The sequence below is a fragment of the Equus przewalskii genome, chromosome 11, assembly GCF_037783145.1.
Source record: "Equus przewalskii isolate Varuska chromosome 11, EquPr2, whole genome shotgun sequence".
Classification (NCBI taxonomy): Eukaryota; Metazoa; Chordata; class Mammalia; order Perissodactyla; family Equidae; genus Equus; species Equus przewalskii.
Window position 1 is genome coordinate 1,784,331 of NC_091841.1, and position 21,742 is coordinate 1,806,072.

At 48.3% G+C, this 21,742-nt stretch overlaps 1 protein-coding gene and 1 pseudogene across 5 annotated transcripts in view; both read left to right on the forward strand.

Moving 5' to 3' along the window:
* Nucleotides 1–21,742, forward strand: part of PDHX (pyruvate dehydrogenase complex component X) — a 180,024-nt gene that overhangs the window by 135,508 nt on the left and 22,774 nt on the right. Inside the window, exons 13-14 of one of the 5 annotated variants that reach the window (XR_011524058.1) lie at nt 7,035–7,480; nt 7,641–7,865. The exons of 3 other annotated variants lie outside the window; for them this stretch is intronic. The gene's annotated coding sequence lies outside the window, so the exon portion shown is untranslated. Of the gene's footprint in view, nt 1–7,034; nt 7,481–7,640; nt 7,866–21,742 lie in introns of those variants that run through there. One more of the 5 variants, XR_011524057.1, reaches the window with a different exon arrangement.
* LOC103564239 (small ribosomal subunit protein eS25 pseudogene) lies at nt 17,689–18,206 on the forward strand (annotated as a pseudogene).

Consider the following 21,742-nt stretch of genomic DNA (forward strand, 5'->3'; position numbering starts at 1 on the left):
GTGCAAGTGTAGTCTTTTCCTCCATGCTCCATGGGGGTGGGGGGTGCAAGGAAGATTTGTTGGAAAACAAAAGAGCTTCGTATTTTTGCGTGTCTGAGAGTGTGTGAATCAATTAGTGACACCACTATACTTATATAAACCATTCTACATTTTGAATTTTATTCCAAGCTCTGGAGTTAAGGAGGCTCTCTTAAGTTGCATCCAAATAGCAACTTCCTGCAGAGAACCCCCACAGGCTGGATAAATTACAGCATCCATGCGTGGCGAACGTTTGGCTTCTCTCTAAACCACATTTTCCAAGGGGTGGAAGACAAACCACTGGTGATGGCCAAGATGATTTTAGGTTGTATGTGAACACCGTTAATTAACACTGAATCACACCCAAAATGTCCCATTTCCAGTTTCTCTCAGCCCTTCTGATCACGTAAGAGAAAGTCTTGGTGGTGCTCTCATCTCTAACCTAGCTAACACTTTCCCATTCCTCTGACTCGCTTTTTTTTTTTTTTTGGTGAGGAAGATTCACCCTGAGCTAACATCCACTGCCAATCTTCCTCTTTTTTTGCTTGAGGAAGATTAGCCCTGAGCTAACATTTGTGCCAGTCTTCCTCTATTTTTCGCATGTGGGACATCTCCACAGCATGGCTGCTGAGTGGAGTAGGTCCGTGCCCAGAATCCAAACCTGTGAACCCGGGCCACTGAAGCGGAGCGCACGGAACTTCAACTACTCGGCCACAGGGCCAGCCCCTCCAATTCCCCTTTTTAACAAAGTGAGAGCAAACTTCAGGTGCTGAGTCTCAGCAGCCCCCCGCCCCCATCTATTCTCCGTGAAGCAGCCACAATGATACTTGGACAGAAGTCAAAGCACGCCACCTCTCTGCTTAAGACCCTCCACTGTCTCCTCATTTAACTTGGAGGAAAAGCCAAATCCCTCAGTGGCCCTTAAGGCCCCACTTGACCTGACACTTCACACTCCAGCCCCTCAAGCCCCGCTCCTTCTGCTTCAGCCACAGTGGCCTCCTGAGCCCTCTCGGAATGTCGGTTCTCCAGATCTGCCAGAGGTCACTTTCATAGTGAGGAGTTGCCTGGTTATCCTAGCCTGGGTGGCAGATCCCTTCCACACTCTGTCTTCTCCATTCTGCTGTATGGACGTGCGTATGCACAATATGTTTTACTTATTCGTAATTTTCTGTTGGAATTTTGCCATTTTTTAATAAATTTGTCGTTTTTATTTCCTGCCTCTCTCGTGTGAATGCAAGCTCCATGAGGTCAGGAATTCCTGCCAATTTTGTTTACTGCTGTAACTGCAACCCCTAAAATTGGGCCTGGCATATACTGGATGCTCACACAATGTTTATTAATTGAATACCTGACTTCTCAGCTTGCTCCTGGTTGTTACTGTCAATATCATGTCTTCTCTCTCTCATACTTCTTTTTGAATTCTCCTTCCTTTCCGGGCAAAGCAAATACAAACAAACAATAACACAAAATACACGATGCTATTAGTACCCCCTTCCCAGCTTCATGGAAATTCTGAAATGTATATATATATATATATATATATATGGGATGTGGAGTGTTGAGGGAAGAGACTGGAGAATTCTTGACCTGGTTGGGCCCTGCCTTTCTCCCAGCTCCTCATTCATCTTCCCTCTGATACTTGCTGCTCACTCTTCTCACATTCCTGCCTGGGGAGTTCTTCTCTTCAGTGAATTGTGGCGTTTGGGCTGGGAGGGTTGGAGCCCACAGGCTCCGCGTTTCCAGCATCCCCTCACTGACAGGGTGTGTAGCACAAGAAACACATGTGCCAGGCTGTTTCTTCTGAGGGCCAGAATTTGGAGTCACTGTTACATTGCGTGGGATGATAAGTCACACACACAAATCTAGAACTTGGGAGTGGAGCAAGCTGGCCCAGCCCCGTATGGATGCCTGATCTTGTTGGCACTGCTTCCTCCTGTCACCACAGCACTGTGTCGGGTTACCAAGGAGACAGGAACGTTCTGATGATATGCTCCCCAGAGCGTGGGTGGCAGCAGACAGTCAGTCATCAAGGACAACACCCTAATGCTTGGCTGCGCCCCTCCTCCCACACCCCAAAAGAAGCCACACAAGGAGCTGGAATTCCAGGGGCTGCCTTTGGAATTCAAAGCAGGGCTTGTCCACACATACTCTCTGGTCCTCTGTGCCTCTTAAGGAGATTCTTGCTGTTGGATCTGTTGGCTTCTCTAAGCCTTGGGAGTGTATTTGTGTTGTAAGAGGACACCTGGGTTTTTTCAAGGATCAGAAGAGATTGGCGGCTGAGCTCACCTGCTGTCTTATGGATGTAAGGCTGTGAGACAGGGTCCTTGATCGTTACGGAGGCCCAGGTAAATTGGAAGGAGAGGTGCCAGAAGCAAGATCCTTAGGCCCCAAGGTCTGGGATTCCTCCTCTGAGCTCGCCGGCCTTCAGCAGAACAAAATGCACAGCATGGAGACGTCCACCCAAATTTGAGAAGGAACAATGCCGTCTACCGGCGAACTCTGATGACGAGCTGGCTCCGTTTCTACGTGCCAATGCCTCAATGAGACCACGATTTGATTTGACAAGCCTTTGGGAGTATACAGGAATTACATAATAATGCTACCAAACACGCCTAGTGCTTTCATCTTTACAAAGCTTGTCGTGTCCATTCTCATTCTGCTCCCCACATGAAGAGGGTTTTATTTTCCCCAATTTACAGATGAGAAAGTAATTCAAACTCAGGCCTCATGACCCTAAATGTGGGGTGCTTCCCGGTCTCTCCTGGTAGATGAATTCCTTAAAAATGAGCCGCACGAGGCTGAGGCCTGAAACCACAGGGCTTTCTGAGGTGGTTGCAAACTGCAGCTCTCAGCCCAAAAGCCAGGAGTCAAGAAGAGGAAGCACATTGCACTGGAGGCCCTGACCACGTCTCAGGCATGCGGAGTGTTTACATGTGTTCCCCACGGTCTCTATAGCAACCGGCAGCGGTGCAAAAATGCTTCATCGGTGTTCGTAAGAGGATGAGAAGACAGCGTTCCGAGATCCTATTTCTCCCAGGGCAGGGCTATTTCCGTCCCCCGGCTTCATGGCTTCTCTCAGCAGCCATTTGGCGTGAAGGTTTCCACAGCAGGGAGCCGGTTAGTCAATCCAACAGGCATTGGAACTGACAGGATGGAAAGGCTGCATCTCCTGCTCCCTGCTCCAGGCAATGATGCATGGAGTCAGGAGGGGATTTGGTTGTTAAGAAGTTTCAATAGTAAGGAGCTGAGAGGTTGTGGTTTCCAGCTTTCAACCACAACATTTAAGGCGTGTCCCCATTTTTCTTATAGTTTCCATCATTACCTAATTCTCCCTGAAGAATCGGAATTGCTGTATGATGCATATATATCGGTGATGTGTGCTGAGGCTCTGGGCCGGCAAACAGCATCATTCTCAGAAACCTCCGTCTGCAGGCCCCTTGCCCACGGTGCACCTTGAAATTACCCTTCTACCCTTTCTACCCCAAGCGCGGCATGGGCTCCTGGGGCAGGAAGGGAGTCCACGTTGCTGTGATTACAACTCTAATTCAGCTCCACGGATGTGCGACAGAACATTTTCTCTCTCTGCGTGTCAGCTTGTGACTTACAATATGTGATTTATGTGGAGTTTGTTAGCGCACTGTGCAGCCAAAGCACCGCTCTCAGTGCTTCGGGAGAAACAAGAATGAAAGAATTGCTGACCCCCGAAGAACTCACGCTGTGGTTTAGCTCAGCTCTTAGCACTGAACGAGGCCTTACACACTCAGCACGTGACCAACATATCTATTAAGGCCCATCTGAAACCGTGCACCTCCACAGACACGTCTCAGGTGACCTGGATTCAGGGGCAAGCAGCTGGTGCCGCTGCCCAAGATCATGCTCAGAAGACCTTGCTTGGGGCCTAACTCACTGCCATGGCTGTCTTGCATCATTTCTTAATTTATCTTTGAATTAGTGTTTGTTCAGTGAAGTCTGATGGGACAATGGAGCTCATGTCACTGGTGACCCTGCTCCCCACACCCAGTCCTGGCGTCCCAAACCTCGACCAACCTCCTCTTCCCACTCCTGCTCCATGACTGCCATTAGCCCTCGTCAAGGGTGGCTACCAGGTCTTGTCTGCAGGCAGGGAGACCTCATTCTACCTTCTGCCCCCTGTAGGAGCCCTGGGAGTGGACACAGGGAGGCTCATGGTTGGGCATGCACCCCGCGACATCTTGGGGAGGAGCATGGCAGTGTTGTCCCTGCCCTGGGCTGGCAGTGTCATGGTACGTTAGGCAGTCGACTTGGTGGGGTCCTCTCACTCACCCCCGCCCACTTACCCAGCATGTCCTGGCATGGAGGTTGCAATCCCTTGGGGAGCATGGTGGGGTGAGGCGGCAAGTAGCGGAAAGGGGAGATTTTGCAATTGAACCCCATAATCATGTCACTGGCTCTGGTCCTGGACCAAAGGTCCCCCAGTGACTCCCTCTTTTCGATCTAATCAGATCCTGAACACCTGTCGTGAATAAAGCCTGTGGAAGCCAATCCTGACTTCCTATCACTTCAAGTAAAAACAAATTGTATTCTGTTCCTCATAACCCATTTCAACTATAAAAATACCAAAATTGACTATGAAAGTAAGATATGAGTACTATGAAGTCACCTCACAAATATGTTTAATATATTTGATGTGTAAAATACACTTAATGTAATCACCATCTTTAGAACTTGCTATCTGTATGAAATGTGTTCCACATCTTAAGCTTTTACAAACATTTGTTTGTTATGAAAGAGCGGGCACAGTGTGAAATCTACGTCATAAGTGGGCCTGGCGGGCGCTTTTCCTGCAGAGTGAATGAACCTTTGTTCTCTAAACTCGGGCAGACATTTTGAGTGTTGAAAAGTATCATTTTGATGATGATTTCTTTCAACACTCTTCCAGCTTTAGAAAGGAAGAGTATAACTAACAGAGCATGAGATTCCCCTCAAAGGTATATTTTTAGCAAAATAACACCTTGCAAAATTTCCTCTCCTTCTGTTCAACAGCTGGGAGTCTGCATGGGAGGTTGGTCCAAACTGACACACGTTCACTGGGCGTCTACCATGGTACAAGCCGCCCCTGGGCCCTGGGCAATATGTGGGGTGTGGAGATAAAGAAGACAGTCGCTGCCTCTAAGAAGCACACAGGACCCTCAGCTGGGGAAGAGGTGCAGATTCATTGCTGCTGAAGGCATCTGGCCAATGAGAGCGTGGGCAGCTGGCAGACCTTTCTTAGTGGCTTACTCCACCCTGAGCACCATATTGTCAGCAGAAGGTGGCTTGGCCCGTGCTGACTGTGGACAGGGCTTGATCACTTACAGGCCATTGGGAGTTGCTGTCCACAGCCTGACACATAGAGAGCCTTGCTTCCCATTTTTTCTCTTGCACAGAAATTGCTTCCAGAAAAGCACCGTTTCTTGGGTCAACATGAAGATTAGCCTGTGGAAGATCTTGGTAATATTAGCTGTTAGTAACAATTTGTTAATTATTATTAATTAATGTTGATTGTTATTAATTACAAACAAATATTATTAAGGACTTACAATATACAAGGCACCATGCCAGATTTCAGGCATATAGTCTCTGCTTTCAAGGCGTCATGGTAAATTAGAGGAGATATATTTGTAAGCAAATGACTAAACTAAAGTGTGCGTGGAAATCGAGCATGGGGAGTGACAGTCAGAAGACCCAACCTTAAAGGTCAGCTCTGACCAGCTGACTCAATGACTTAGTCAAGCCGCATTACTTCTCTGGGCTTTGTTTTCTTTATTCACAAAGTGGGTTTGTGTCTGGGGGGAGAGAAGTTGTCTATCTGGTCGCCAAGTTGCCCTTCTGTCTTAAAATTGCCTGACTCTTTGAATCTCCTAGAAATAACCTGTGCTCCATAGGCAAGATTCTCTTTGACCTGGGTATTCGTTTTCTAGAGCTGCCATAGAAAAGCACCACACACTGAGCAGCCTGAACGACAGGAGGGTATTATCTCACAGTTCTGGAGGCTAGATGTCTGAGATCAAGATGTCAGCAGGTTAGTTTCTTCTGAGGGCTGTGCGGGGGAGTCTGTTCATGCTTCTTCCATAGTTTCTGGGGGTTTGCTGGCGATCTTTGACATTCCTTGGCTTATAGAGCTCTGTCTTTGTGTTCATATACTGTTCACCTGCGTGCATCTCTGCCCAAATTTCTCTTTTCCTATGTACACCAGTCTTACTGGATTAAGTTATATACCACAGTATAACCTCATCTAGACTGTGAAACCTCATCTTAACTAGTAACATTTACCATAACCTTATTTTGAAATAATGTCACATTCTGACGGGTAGGACTTCAATGTATGAACTTTGGGGGGGCACAATTCAATCCATAATAACTTGTTTTACTCATTTCTATCTTGGAACCCTTGGTCCATCCTTATCCAAGATGGTAAATCGTTTTCATTTCAGTTGGCTGCCTGATCAATTGGAGTGATTAAATGGAGTGCTGTTAGAGAAGGGTTGAGAGTCAACATCCAGGATTAATGGGAAAGGTGACTGGAATTGGTCTGGATTTGTTGTCATGGGTACAGAATATAAGGAATAGGAGTTTGATGGTGTCTGTTCACCCAAGGATCAAGAGGCTTAAAAATCCTAGGGCTCATCCTTGAAGCAGGGACCTTACCAAAAAGTGAAAAACCTGCAAAAGACCTGCTTTTTTCAGATGTCTCCAACTGAGATGATCTCCAAAAGGTGATTGGCATCTTGCAATCTTGCTGCATTCAGTAATCCTTGCAGGGTCTTTCAGCCCAGCCCATGAGAATGATCAGATCTCCAACAGGACTCAGCTATTCCATGATGGGAGCGAAGGGAGTTAAACTTTTAGAAAGACATAATCAGTCTGGGCTTTCTGAATATATTCCCTGTGTGGTTGAGAACTTGTTTTAGCTGCAGAGTTGCAGCTGGAACCAGATAGGAAGTGAGCTTCTAGAAGCACCAAAAATGAATCCTCTCTCCCACTCTTGACACCTACAGCATCAAAACCACCAGATGATGACAGCTGCGGTGGAAATCCAAGGATTATGTGGGAGGATGTCCAGCTTGAGCTAGCCAAGCTTGGTACAAGAGCCAAGAGACGGAGAACGACAGGAAGCCGGCTGTCTGTGTCATTGTGGATACAAAGGAAGTACTTTCAGGACACAGAGGGGAACTGACTGGGGACCTTAAAAACAGCTTGGACTATCCAGGGAAGTCCTTCCTTTTGGTCTCGTCTGCTGAGGTCCTTGAGGAAAAACCGGCAGACTGACAAGGCCAAAGACTGCTCATCGCCAGAGAAGATTTCAACTGAGGCCTTTGATGATCTCAAGTGTCATTGTCACTGATTTGAAAGTTTTCCCATCATAAGAGAGGATCAGGGACGCACCCAGGCGCTGTATCAAATGCTTCCCACTAGTGAAGGCTACACTCTCTTCCATGGTATGGTAGGTTGATTGCATCAATGGTCGAAGTTCTTCACGCCTGCCTGCATCTGTCCCTTTGGTAGCGTCCTCCCACGCTGGTTCTTGGTTTGGTCACTGGCTTTGACCCCAACAGAGGCTTGAAAAGCGCTTGCTCATTTCTGCTTGCTCTCTTTTATCCCAGCTCTCACCAGGAACTAATCTGCTGGAGGTGAGTCAGAGACACATGGAAGAGAGCCACGCCATCCAACCAAGGCCTTCCTGGACCGTCTGTCCTCCAGTCGCCTAACAAACTGACCACAGGCATGTGAGCGAGCCCAGTCAACATCAGCCAATTCCAACCCAGACCAGCAGAACCACCTCTCTGACCTGTTGACTTGTGAGAAATAAGAAAAGGTTGTTGTTTTAAGTCCCTAAGTTTCGGGGTGGTTTGTTATACAGCAGTAACTAACTGCTACATATGATCTCCCACATGTAGGGGTAAAGGAGGCGTAAACTGTGTCCACTGTTGGAATTCTCTCGTGACTAGGAAACTCCGAAGAACTTATGGGGCAGGTTTGTTAGGAGGCCTTGTTCTTTCCCAGGAGAGAACTTGTCCTAAGGTAAGAACAAGTCACATAGAGAAGCTTGGCCTGGGAACAAAGACTCAGTCATTAGAGGCTGCAAGAGTCCAGCACAGTGTCTGTCGTGCTAATGGGTCTTCTGATTTAGGCTCAATGGATTCTTGTCTGACTTTTATGGCTGAGGGTACAGGGAAGGTATAAGCAGAAAGAATTATGTCGTTAACAGCTCTGTAGGACATTGGGGTACAAGCCCCCCAACTTTGGGATCAGTGTAGAAACTTGTAAAGCTAAAGCAGAATCACAAGATCTGGTACAAGAACAAGGTACAAGTTTGGCACCCAGAAGATTCCAGCACCTCAGTCAAAAACAGGGCAAAGATAGGGTTCCCCGAAGAAGAGAACTTCGTCACGTCTGTCTCAAGAGCTACATTAACTCATTATTTCATTCATTTATGCATTCAACAAACATTGAGGGCCATCTGGATTACAGTGTGTTACGTTATGTTAAGGGGAGACAAATGAGTTCATAAGGTAGAGTCGCTGCCCGCAAGGGCCCCACAGACTGGTTCACATTAAAAATCGGTTTCCTCGGGGAGCTGGCCCCATGGCCGAGTGGTTAAGTTCGCGCGCTCCGCTGCAGGCGGCCCAGTGTTTCATTGGTTCGAATCCTGGGCGCGGACATGGCACTGCTCATCAAACCACGCTGAGGCAGCGTCCCACATGCCACAACTAGAAGGACCCACAACGAAGAATATACAACTATGTACCGGGGGGCTTTGGAGAGAAAAAGGAAAAAAACAAAATCTTTAAAAAAAAAAAATCGGTTTCCTCTTGTGTGCCCTGATTGGTTGGTACCAGCTTCCTGGAGCACTCTCGAAGAGCCTTGAGAGGCCACATCCTGACTCAGAGGAGTGCTGCTGTTGACCCGCATGTCTGCTTTGGCCACATATTCGCAGGCCTGGTGGTCTAGCTTTGTGTCCTTGCTCCAAAGCAGCCTTTGGCTGTAGACTCACGAACGAGGCCTTTTGCCTGTATTATACATAGAACCCATCCCACTGCCACTTCCGGCCTTGGCCGAGTGACTGACAAAGGGTGAACTGATCCTGATGACAAACAAAGGAGCATGATGTTTTCTCTGTATCTATTTCCGCTCCTCCCTCGAAGTCGGAAACGCGATCCTCGGAACAGGGATGAGTTGGGGTATGGAGGGGAAATCCACGTACAGTGACAAAAAATACCCCACCTTCCTCCAGCTGAGCGACAAGGGTTTGGAACTGTGGGAAACTGTAACTCCTCCTTAAAAATCAGCGCTGAAACATTACCAGCCCATGTTGACTTGGTGTTATTTGGGCGACAAAGTGAAGAAAAGCCCAGCAGTCAGGTTTCTTGTATTGATCTAGTGCGAATGTGGTTAGTCTGTGGACAGCCTTGGCAGGCCTGCAGGAGCTGGAGCGTGCGGCAGAGCTCCCAGCGGGCACTTGGGGAACACCGTTGTGACTCTTCAGGGGCCTCACTGAGGAGCTCAGCCTGACTGGACACACAGTCCTCACATAGCTGTTGGGGGACAAAAGATTTTAAATTCACTCTACTACGCTGTTCGCAAAGGTCTGTTTTGTGAGCCATCTGGAACTCAAAAGACTGAGTACCTAATACTCAGTACTTAATTGAATACGGCTTTGAAGTCTGCAAGACGAGTTCTCAGACCTCTGCTCTGCCATTCTCTACCAGTGGGACTGTGGGCAAATGCCTTAAGCCTCCACGTGTTACCTGAAAAATAGGGATAATAAGGTAGTTATCTCAGGGTTTTTGTGAAAGTTGAGTGACTATGTAAGGTGCTCAACAGAGAGCCTGGCATGCGGTAAGAACTAGTCACTGATAGCCGTAATTATTAACAGGTAAGTTCTGGACTCTTGGAGCATCACCCACACCTCCTCCCTTTTCCGCCTTCTCCTTTCCACTCATGAGTGATATTGGCTCTATCTCCCCATGGCTGGAAGCTCCAGGTGCAGAAGCCCCCAGTGGGACTGGGTCTCCCCTCTTCTTTTCCCAAGCCACACCTCAAGCCACCCTGCAAACGCAAGCCATGTGGCGGCACACGTGTTTCCAAAAGGAGACGCTGTTTTTTTCAGCAGCCAGCTTCCTATTTCCAGGCCCCTTTTGGCTGGCACACCGCAGACACAACCTCCTGTGTGTGTGGGGCCTGGATCATTGTGACACTGCAGAATGAGAGGAATGAGCAGGGGAGGAGGAAACGGAGCTGTGGCTCAAGCCAAAGTCAACAGCACCCTGGAAGCTAAAGTACCCCTGGCCCAGAGCTGTTTACACTCAGCCCGTGGAGGATTTCAACACCTGAAGCCACAGGGCCCAAGCGGGGCCACACCTGTCGGACTGCCCTGCTGGGCTGCAATGGTCACGTCCCCTGGCATGTATGGGGCAGTGGGGATGAGTTTTAGAGAGAAGGGAAATTGGATTGGGAGGTGGAAAGATGCTCTGTGGTTCTTGCTTTCTGGGCTTCAGTTTCCTTTACTCTGCAGGAAAACAAGAGGAGAAAAGACAGCACCTGCCCCGTTGTGTGACAGAGTTGGAGAAGCAGAGACCCCACAGGGAAAGACTCAGAAACCAGCGGCTCTCACAACTCACACCTCACTGCTTCACTCTAAGGGAAACCAGAATAATTTTCTCTCTTGATGTGTAAAAAAAAATCTCAGAAAGGATTCTAATTGACACAATCATTACTCTTTCCACCTTGGACCAATCAGCTGTGGTCAGGGGACAGTGTCACTGGCCACCCCATCAGAACCACATTTGTTTATTCAATTCATCAAACCTCTTTTTAGGAAGTGGCTCAGCCTCAACACTTGCCCAGCTGCCTTCCGAGAACATACTCTTGGGCAAGTCCCGTAGTGTCTCTGTGTGGCCTCAAATTCCACATCTGTAAAATAGGGGCAGCCACAAGGTTGACACGAGGATCGCCTGGGATAATAAATGTCCCAGGCTTTTTAAGGCGGGCATCATGTGCACAAATATTTCTTTCGCTTATTTGTCTTTCTCCCTGTGTCGTCTTTCTCCTTTGTCCTGCCTCCTTCCTAGGTCTCGTTTACTTCCTTTTTTCCATGCTTATACATTAGGCCAGGGGTTTTCAAATGTTTCCACTAAAATGTTCCTAACAACCAAAAAGAATAGAAAGAGTTTAGCCTCAAGTGCCCGGACGAGTGTGACATTTCATTGGCATCTCACGCTTCCTTCTAAGATTCATGTAACTCCTGCATTTGGCTCCATCACACATCGTGTGCAGCAGTTACGGTCCTGGGGGGAAAGCGGCACAGCTCAATCCCGAGACCTCAGGCAGAACACGAATTTAAGGGCCACCGCGGGTTCCGCAGGTGAACCGGAGAGTCGTGCTCTCCACGTACAGAAAACACGTCCAGACCACGGCTCCAGGGTTGCCCCAGGGAATCCCCTGCAGCGTTGGCCTCGAACACAAACCCCACAGCTTGCCCGAGACAGCGCTGCTCGCTCTGAGCCCACTGGGGACCGGACGCTGAGGCTCTCCATGGCCGCACGTGGCAAACAGCGCCTTGGCGGCGGTGCTGCCAACACTTAGATTCCTCGAGGCTCCTTCCTCATGCAGCTTTCTGCCAATTGATGTCTTATGTGAGTGCGCCTGCGCTGCACCGCCTAAGACACAGCCTACAAGGAAAGATGGGAGAGCGAATTCCTGCAGGACTCACGAGGTAGGGCATTCTCCCAATAGAGGAAAGACTTTCGGAACACACGAAGCGGCCATAAATAGGCTTCATCTATACGTCATTAAATAGTTAACATTATTTTTTAATGACTAATCTGCAGGTGAAATGAATGTTCCAGAAACATATGCTGTGTTTTCCTAGGCTTTGTGTACCTGTCACAGTCTGTAATCTCAGGGAACAGCTACTCCAGTTTGACAAGCCAGGCTCTCCAGAGGCGTTGCTCAGCCTCACCAAGTGTACCCGGGGTTGAAGAACTAAGCCATCCCCCCGAGAGGGAGAGTCCAGTTTCCCGCTCCTAGGGGTGGAAGCGCATTCGCAACAGTATGAATAATGCCAGCTATAGAACTATTATTTGGGGCCAGTGGGGCTGACCTCCCTGAACTGTGTTAGCCTCACTAGTCCCACGGGGAAGATCATCTCCTAATGTCTTCACCAACGTTGGTTTTCACGGCTTCCTTCCCTCCACCCTTTCCTGTGCAGGCTTAGAGCCTGGAATTCAGGCCCGCCCAGCGTGCCTTGTGTCCAGTACTGTGTGCAGCATCAAGCCCCTTCGCTATCATGGTCTGTAATTCCTGTTGGAGTGGGACCCACTGGGAGAAAGTCATGAAGAAGCTGGCACTCATTTCTTGAAACTTTGACTTTTCTTACTTATATGTCCTGAAGTTTCATCATTTTCTTTGGCAGAAAGCCCCAAGGCCACAGTTGAATCTTCGAAAGAAACAAAACATGATTCAAATGTTCCCGTGGTTGAAGGTAGTAGGGTTGGCGCCATGCAGGTCAACATCTTCTCTGCAAAATGCAGCTGATGTTTTGCTAAGAGCATGGCCCTGTCATTGTTTGGAACCGATTCTCTCTTGCAAACCCTCTCCAGGGAGCGGACTCTGAAGCCACTGGCCAGATTTCAAATATGTACATGCAGAATGAGAGATATTTTTCCTGTCGGTCACTAGAAATAGAACACAGGCGAGAGCCCTAAAATTGGAAAGTACATGTCATGACCGTTTCTTCCCCTAAAAATAGAAAGACAGCTTTGCTGTGCAAGAGGCAGAACTTGGAGCCCTTGCCCGGGAAAGCCAGGAAAGCAGTGCTGGCTGGCAGGCTGGCAGCGTCTTATCCTGGTGAGAGCCCGCTTCCCTGCTTGCAGAGGAGCCCCCTCTCCTGAGATCTGACTTCAAGACCCCAAGCATGGCCCTCCTGCTGCCCAGCCCTGCCATATTCCACAGGAAAGGGGTGACCCTTTCGTCTCTCACCATCCTGCCCAGACCAGTGTGCTGGGTTGCCAAAGCTTGCCTTTGGCACAGGTCTGGGGTCATTAATACTATGTATACTAGCTCTAAGAAAAACCAATGTTGTGGAGGAGGTGGCAGACAGATACTTGAGCTGGTGCCGGTGTAGCTGAATGGACGAGGATACGGGTCCGAGTACTCTCACATGAATTTCAAACACGACTTGTGTTTCCTGAGACCATACCAGACAGGGTGGCAAAAGGTGATGCACTTGACAGCAGTAAATCGTATTTCACCAGTCTCACCTGCCATTACAGGTTTCAGCTCTTCTCAGTGCCACTCAAGTATTTCTGAGCTTTCTTGGGGGTATGTCAAGAGCACTCACAAACAAGTCCTTGTCACTTCCATTCAGTGCCTGCCATTGCCCTCTCGTCCACCTCTGGCCTCTTCCACTGGAGTCCCATGTCCATGATTCTTCAGCCAACAGTGCTGGAAGGACGCCTATGCCCCACACCTCCTCGGTGCACTCAAGGCCACCACTTGGCCCCACAGCGCCTGGACGTCTTTGCTGCTCAGGTTTTTCTCAGAGCTTGTCTCTCCAGAACTCTCACATTGAGTCCATATGGGGCTAGGCTCGCTGATAGAGCCAAGTGACATCACCGTACTGGATCCAGAATCATCCAGCCCCTTCCGCAACGAATGCTTTGTTGTGAGGCCAAGCTCCTCTGCTAACATTCTCTCTCTCCTTAGCGTTCCAGTCCCAGCTCTGCTGCCGACTTGCTGAGTGATCTTGGACAAAGCAGTTAACCTCTCTGGGTTTCAATTTACTTGTCTGTAGAAGATGTGAGATGTGCTAGCTGGTTCCTACAGTCCATTCTGTTCCCGGATTTGGTGACTCTTTGGAGGCACGGTGCCTTCTCCACCAGTACACAAGAAGAGTTAGCTACTCCACATGCTGAGCGCTGGCCAGGTGCTCTGTAAAGAAGAAATTGCTCTTATGTTTCCTTTCTCTGACAAGAAACAGGCCTCTCTGTTCATCGCTCTGCTTGAAATCCTCCAATGGTTTCCCATCAAACTTAGAAAAACTCCAGACTCAGTGGCATACTACCTTGGTGACATCACCTCATGTTCCTCCCTTCTTGTTGAATACACTCCAGATGCACCAGCCTCATTCCACCCCTGGAACAAGCTGTGCCCCTTTACCCCACGGCCTTTGCACGTGTGCATTGTCCTATCTGGAGAGCTCGTCTCCCAGGCCACCCATAACTGGCCCTTCTCATCATTCAGGTCCCCAGGGTGCCTTGCTTGATGTCCTCCCTACTCTCCCCAGATTGTCCTATCCCAGGGCTTGGCACATTATGGTTGCGGGTCAAATCTGTTGACACCCACTTATTTACATATTGCACATGGCTGCCTTTGTGTTGCAACAGCAGGACTGAGTACTACGTAGGCGTAGTGGCGACAGAGGCCGTACAGAACTGACGCTATTTACCGTCTGGCCCTAGACAGGAAAAGTTTGCCAACCCTGAACTGTCCCACGGCCTCGTTTGTTCACAGCACATATCAGTATCTGAAGTGAGATGTCAGTCTGCTTCCTTGTGCTGTTTTTCTCCCCCTACTAGAAGGTAAGTGCCATGCAAAGGGCTCATCTCTCTTGGTCTAGAACTTTCCTTAGTTCTTAGCACAGAGCCTGACACAGAGCCAGTAAATAACGGCAGCCCAGATAAATTTAGGTCTATTTCCGTTTGCTCCATTGCAGCAACAATGACGTTTGGTACAAATCCTAAGATAGGCCCCACCACCACTGTGGGCATCACACTCCCGCCGCCAACTGCCAAGCTCTTCTCTGCTCCCACCTCCTACCCCATTTTGTCCCTTTTTGACTCTGCTCTCGCTCTCCTAGCTGCCTGTCCCACTGCATACTTTTTTAAGTCCGCTAAGCCAGCAGCCCTCCTGGGAACAGCTTACTGCAAGGAGTTGACCAAAGGGCAGCACTGCGTTCCTCTCAGCTCTGGCTGGGGCTGCAGGGGTGAGGGGCTCACAGACTCAGACATGTTTTGAGAGAGCCGCACGCCTTCCCAGGTTGAGCTTTTCTATTTGGGCCTATTTGAAAAACGAATCCAGGCTGTGAGGGAACAGAACGCAGGGGCCAGGAGAAGCTGAGCTCTAAGAAGCTCTGGGTGTCAGACGTGGAGGAGCTCCTCCCAACCACCCAGCGCTTCTCCAAGTTCTCCAGCAAAGCCGCTTGGTGACCAGCGAGAGTGACTCATCCCCCAGCAGGGAACTGCGGGCGGTGGGGGAGGGTACTTAAACCTCACCTCCCTAACTCTATTTCATTTCAACACTGTATTCTAGTTCATAATAGATTTTCAAGGAAAGAATTTTTTTTCTTCAAATCTTCAAGCAAAAATGGTGATCCGCATCACACCATGACTTTATCCATCCCTAGGCCACTCTGGCCTAGGCCCCCACCCCCACTGGTACTAATACGACAGCTTGGGAAGCATGGAAATAAACCAACATCTCCTTTAACAGATGGGGGAACTGAAGACTCAACAGAGATGGCAAGAGAAATGGCGCCTGACCTTTAGGCCGACTCCATTCCTACCTTCTTGGAAGGATGAGTTACTCTGTGGTGGGATTAGGAGTGTGCTGAATGACCTTCATCTGCCCTTCCAAGTCCACCTGCCGCCCTTCTCAACGTGCTTTGTGACCCTGGAGGCTGACATCTCTGTACTGCATCACCAGTTCCTCTTACTCTCTGACTTCTGTTCAATAGCCAACAGCAGACGAAGGCAAGGGAGTGGACGGTGGGATGAGGGAATGGTCAGCGTGCTTCTTTCCCCAGCTCCTCCTTGCCAGGTCTCAGGCTGACAATGGCTGTGCTCCCCTTTGGAAGCCAGCTCTCCCTTACAGCCAAAGGCCCCACCAGGTTTAAGGAGCCGTCCCATTCTTCTCCCCTTAGGCTAATAGCAGCAGTGGCTTCCTCATTCGTCAACCTCAGAGCACTTCACTTGCCACAGCCACACGTTTGTAAATAGTACCCTCACTAGATTCTCGTCAATGTGCTGTAGCGGGGTACCATTTGTTTTCTCCCAGGACACTGAGAACAAATGGTACCAGAAGCAGCCCAAGGAGACAGCCCTTCAGAAGGGGATTCTGCGATTGGGCTGCTGGCATGTTTATTAAGCACACATGTAACTATCTGTGGGGGCAAGGGCACTGGTTCTGTGGTTTTCAGTGGCCTCAGGATTACTTAAATCACCACCAGTTGTGGCAGGGGATGGAATGGAACACATGTGGAGGGTGTTATGTTTGAGATTAATGGCCATGGTTCTTAGTGGTGACAATGGTGATTATAAAGATTGTGGTACAGGTTGGCTACCTCTGGAGACACTGAAGAGTATTCACAGAGAGAAGAACAAATCAAAAGCTTTGAATATCCAACTGAGAATGCAGATGGAAAATCAGGGGCCAGCCCAGTGGCATAGTGGTTAAGTTCGCATGCTCTGCTTTGGTGGCCCAGGGTTCATGGGTTCAGATCTCCAGTGCAGACCTACACACCACTCACCAAGCCATGCTGTGGCGGCATCCCACATACAAAATTCAGCAAGATTGGCACAGATGTTAGCTTAGAGCCAATCTTCCTCACAAAAAAAACAAATAAACATGAAAACTCTTATCTACCAGATCACTATAAACAAAGTGAGAGAGACAAGAGATAGATGGGAGAAAGCATTTGCTACCTATACTAAAGACAGTAGACTATATATATAAATTAAACAAGAATATCAATAAAAAAAGATTTTTAAATTTTTTTTTTTTAAAAAAGGCCAGCCTGGTGGCGTAGTGGTTAAGTTTGCATGCTCCGCTTTGGTGGCTCAGGGTTCACGAGTTCGGATCCCAGGCACAGACCTACACACCGCTCATCAAACCATGCTGAGGCAGGTGTCCCACATATAAAGTAGAGGAAGATGGGCACAGATGTTAGCTCAGGGCTAATCTTCCTCAGCAAAAAGAGGAGGACTGGTGGCGGATGTTAGCTCAGGGCTAATCTTTCTCAAAAAAAAAAATTAAATAAATAAAGGAAAATCAGCAAGCCTCAGTGGTCTGAAGGGCACGAGTACCTACATGAGCATGTGCCTGGGACCCCACGGTGCCTGCTCCTTCTCCTTGCAGCCATACCATGTCTTCATGGAAGTTTCTCATGGCTAGTAAAGAAGAAAAAGTTACAGAGCAGGGTTATGGATGGGTCTGCATGGCATCCTGGCAGCAACCAGAAGTGGGTGGCCACTATGACAGACCTACTGAGCGATGGCCTGAGAAAATAACAGTGATGGGAAGTCCTCTGAGTGGGTAGGACTTTCAGCAGTGCAAGGACTTGGAAAGAGCAGGATTGAAAGATTGGTGACAAGGAAGTCTGAGGAGAGGTGTATGGATGGATCTCGGGGAACGGGTACGAAGTGTAAAGATATCTGGGTTCTATGAACACGCTCACCAAAGACGTTCACTGCCGATGAGGTCCCAAATAATCAAATGGACAAGACGATCTGTCCGAGGGATTCAGTCTTCCTTCCAGATGACCCTGTGTTTGCTCCTCGTGCAAAGTGGTCATGGCAGCAGGGGTGGGTGGGATGCACGGGCCCAACAATATGGATGTCCCCTTACCAAGGTTGATCTAGCTATCATCATTGCCATGACTTCTCTGCCAAGCCTTTTTGTCCAACATCTTAGCAAGGCTGCAGTGGTAATCGCTTCTCTCCGAGCTTTGTGATGCCGCCCAAGGACAACAAGAAGAAGAAAGATGCCGGAAAGTCGGCCAAGAAAGACAAAGACCCAGTGAACAAATCTGGGGGCAAAGCCACAAAGAAGAAATGGTCCAAAGGCAAAGTTCAGGACAAGCTCAATAACCTGGTCTTGTTTGACAAAGCAACATATGACAAACCCTGTAACGAAGTGCCCAGATATAAGCTTATAAGCCCAGCTGTTGTCTCAGAGAGAATGAAGATTCGCGGTTCCCTGGCCAGGGCAACCCTTCAAGAGCTCCTCAGTAAAGGGCGACTTAAGCTGGTTTCAAAGCACAGAGCTCAAGTAATTTATACCAGAAACACCAAGGGTGGAGATGCCCCAGCTGCAGGTGAAGGGGCGTGAACAGATCCCACCAACTGTACATTTTGAAAAATAAAACTGCATTAAATAATAATTAAAAAAAAGACTACTCTGCCAAAAAAAGAAGCGAATGTAAACCTCTCAGGTGGCGCCATTCCCCGAGGGACTAGCCAGCAGCCCGGTAGCGGGATGATTACAATGGATCTCTTCGATTACGGAGAAGGCAGGATTTTGTCCTCAAAGGGAGAGATACCCATTTCATTTACAGAATTTGCTTTCCTTTCCTGCAATGGTTTTGCCTGCCCTATCTTTGGGGGATGTATACAGAACTTTATCTATTACAGTGGTGTTCCATACAACTTCACTGCAAGCAAGGAATGCATTTTATAACAACAAAAGTATAGCTTGGGGCTCATGACGACAGAATTCACTGGTGTTTGCATATACAGTATCACCCAGAGGGAGCTGGCTGGATGTGCCAGCTATCTATTGCTGCATAACAACTTACCCCAAAACTTAGCACCTTAAAACAACAAACATTATCTCCCAGTTTCTGTGGGTCAGGATATGGGCATGGCTTAGCTGGGTACCTCTGACTTAGAGTCTCTCATGCAGCTGCAAGCAAGATATCAGCCAGGGCTGTAGTCATCTCAAGACAGGCCAAGAGGAGGATTTGCTCACTCACATGACTCTTGGCAGGCGGCAGGGCCAGGCTGGCTTTGGCTGGAGATATCAGTTTCTTGCCACGCAGACCTCCCCAGAGAGCAGCTCCCAACAGAGCAGATGGATTCCATCAGGGCAAGGAAACAAGAGAGCAAGAGAAAGCAAGCAAGTCAGAAGCCAGAGTTTCTTTGTAACCTAATCTTAGAAACGACATCACAACACTTTTGCCATATTCTGTTCATTAGAAGAAAGTCACTGGGTCCAGCTCACACTCAGGGGGCGAGGAACACACAAGGGCATGAATACCTAGAAGCAGAGATCACTGGGAGCCATTTTAGAGGCTGCCTATCGCACTGGAAATAACAGTAAGACAGCCTGCTGAAGCCTCCATTATGGTTCTGCCTGGCAGAAAACATCCTGTAGGTTAGGGCGCTGTCCTACCGTCTGCAGTAGATGACCAACAGACAACATATGGCGCCGTCTCCCCGCTCCAGAGAATGTACAGGTCTGGAAAGTGGTAGAAGCACCTCCTCTTACCATTACAAGAAGTAACCTACTTAGAAAAATTTTGTCTCCCTTGCCTGTGTCTTTGAGCTTAATAAGTTTGGAGATCCTAGAGCCCAACGGCAGAAGGCTCCACAAGGGACCACGGCCATAGTTCTCCCAAATTATAAGCTGAGTGTGTTGCTGGCCATTATGGCCATATGGCAAGAGGGACTATGTTTGGAACATGGGGGATTCCAAACATGGAAGGCCAGAGGCATCTCCTAGCACTCTTTGCCCTTTAGGCCTGATCATTGGAAACCGACATCCAAATGAAGAGAAGACCACTCAGCACTCAGATCTTGTGGCAATGAAGGTTTGAATCAGTACAGGTAAATGACCTCATCCTTCCAAGGTGCCGAGGTGCAGAGGATGTGGGAAGCATCGAATGGGTAGAGAAGAAGGAAGTTATGGTTATCACCCTAGGCCCAATGGCTAGGTAGAGGAGTGGGGTTTGTAGAAGCTATATTTTATGTTAATTGTTTCTTTGCCTCTGTTTTCACCCACTGCCTTCTTCGAAGAGCTCTGCTACTGACTAAAGATTTAGCTCTCAGGTATCAGTGTGACAGAATTCATCACCCTGAACTGATGGGATAGTTAAGGGATGCTGAAACTGCTGAAGGACAGAAGGGGTGGACTGAGATGAGTAGTTTCTATTTGCCTCTCCCAATCCACTCTCTGCCCTTCTCCACCTATCATTCTCTGTGCCCTTCAAACCGTATCTACAGGGTTTTCTTGCCTCTGGCTTCCAAGAGACTCTGGCAGGACATCATGGAGCAGAAGGAGATAGATAGGGTTACTTATTCCTCCAGTTCCCTCCATGCCAAGTTTCAGATTGGCAGTGATTGTGTTTCTCTGCCAAAGATTGGCTTTCTGTGTCTTAGTTTGAGTTCCCTCAAAAGCAGCACCTGAGAGAAGAGCTTCAGTATTGGGAATTGATCCCAGGGAGAAGAAAGAAGGGAGAAAAGCCAATGGAGTGTTTATGAATAACCTGGTGACTGTCATGGGCAACGGGGACTCTCTGAGGAACTGTAAGTGTGTGCCCCAGAAGGATTTCCATGGAGCCTGAGGAGTTGGCCATTTATCCGTTGACTCCTATTCACTGTTGATTGAAGTTGCTCCTGCAAACACCAGCTCCGTGAATTTCTGTGTCGTACCTGTGTTGGCTAAGTGGCCTTCTGCAGCCTAGGAGAAAGTGCCACAGCAGCAAAGCAGAGAAATTCCTTGAGTCGTCACTCTTTGCCCTTGATGTAGGTCCCTGGTAAAGCACAGGGAACTGTCCACCACGTGGCGCTGAATTCAGGTGAACGGAGTCTACGGTGTAGTATGCCACCAGCATCCTCTCGTTCTTCCACAGCTGCCAAACCCGGGTCTGCTTCCTCCCTTTGCACCTTCAGACCTCATCATTGTAGCAGCTTCCCACCCTTAATAGCCCCAGGGTGCTTCATTGTCTTATTTGTTTCCACTAAGGAGCCCACACTTTTGTAAACAGCCCCCCGCTCCATCATCCTTTAGAGCGGCCGTCTGTTTTGCGCCAAAACTCTAACAGAATGAGTGAGTCTTCAGAAGAAAACATATAATGAACTAAAATCCAGACAGCTAGGCTAGACGAGGTCCGGTGTTTCTGTTGCCACCCACCATGCACGTGTTAGTTCCTCATTGAAATGTTCAGAGCCACAGAATCAATTTTCTGGCTCCTCCAGATCCAGAGACTTTGAGAAATCACTTTTCATGCCAGGGAGACACATGCTTTTTTTCAGATATAGCATGCAAATTTATTATTTTAAAAAGTTTTCTGTATCACTTTGAAATATTTTAAGAGTAGAATTTAAGGAAATGAAAATCATACAATGTTTAATTTCCTGAAACTAGTAAAATAGACATCTGTCATTCTGTTTGACTGCCCAGCATCTAAACCTCTTTGCTATGTTTGGAGAATTTCCTACCTTATGACTGTGGGTGGAAAGGAGAGACTACTTCCCAGGCTCCCTTGCAGAAGTGCATCTGGATGTGACCTAGGCTTTACTAACCAGACATACCCATACCAGGCATCCCCCAGGGGGAGGGCTAGTGAGGCAAAGACACAGGAATGCTTGTAGGAAAGATGGTGGCAGCAGGAGCAGCTTCATCCATTTCCTCAAAGCAGCAGTGTCTCGGTTATAACAGCAACATTCCATACCCAGCATTGGAGGTGGGAGCAGCCCAACTTGTGCCCAACATTGGCAGTGGAGGCATCTAGTTAGGACTAGTCTGAGCATGATTTTGGATGCCATCCTTGGCTGCGTCGATTCTCATCCTGGTTCATTGGCCCTTGCAGTTCTTTTGAGCTTATCAATGCCTTTTAATAAATTCCTCTCCCCCTCCTTTCTTTTTGTTTCTGTAGTAGATAGAATCAGTGTCTGTATTTTGTAAATAAGTATCCTCAAATAAGAAG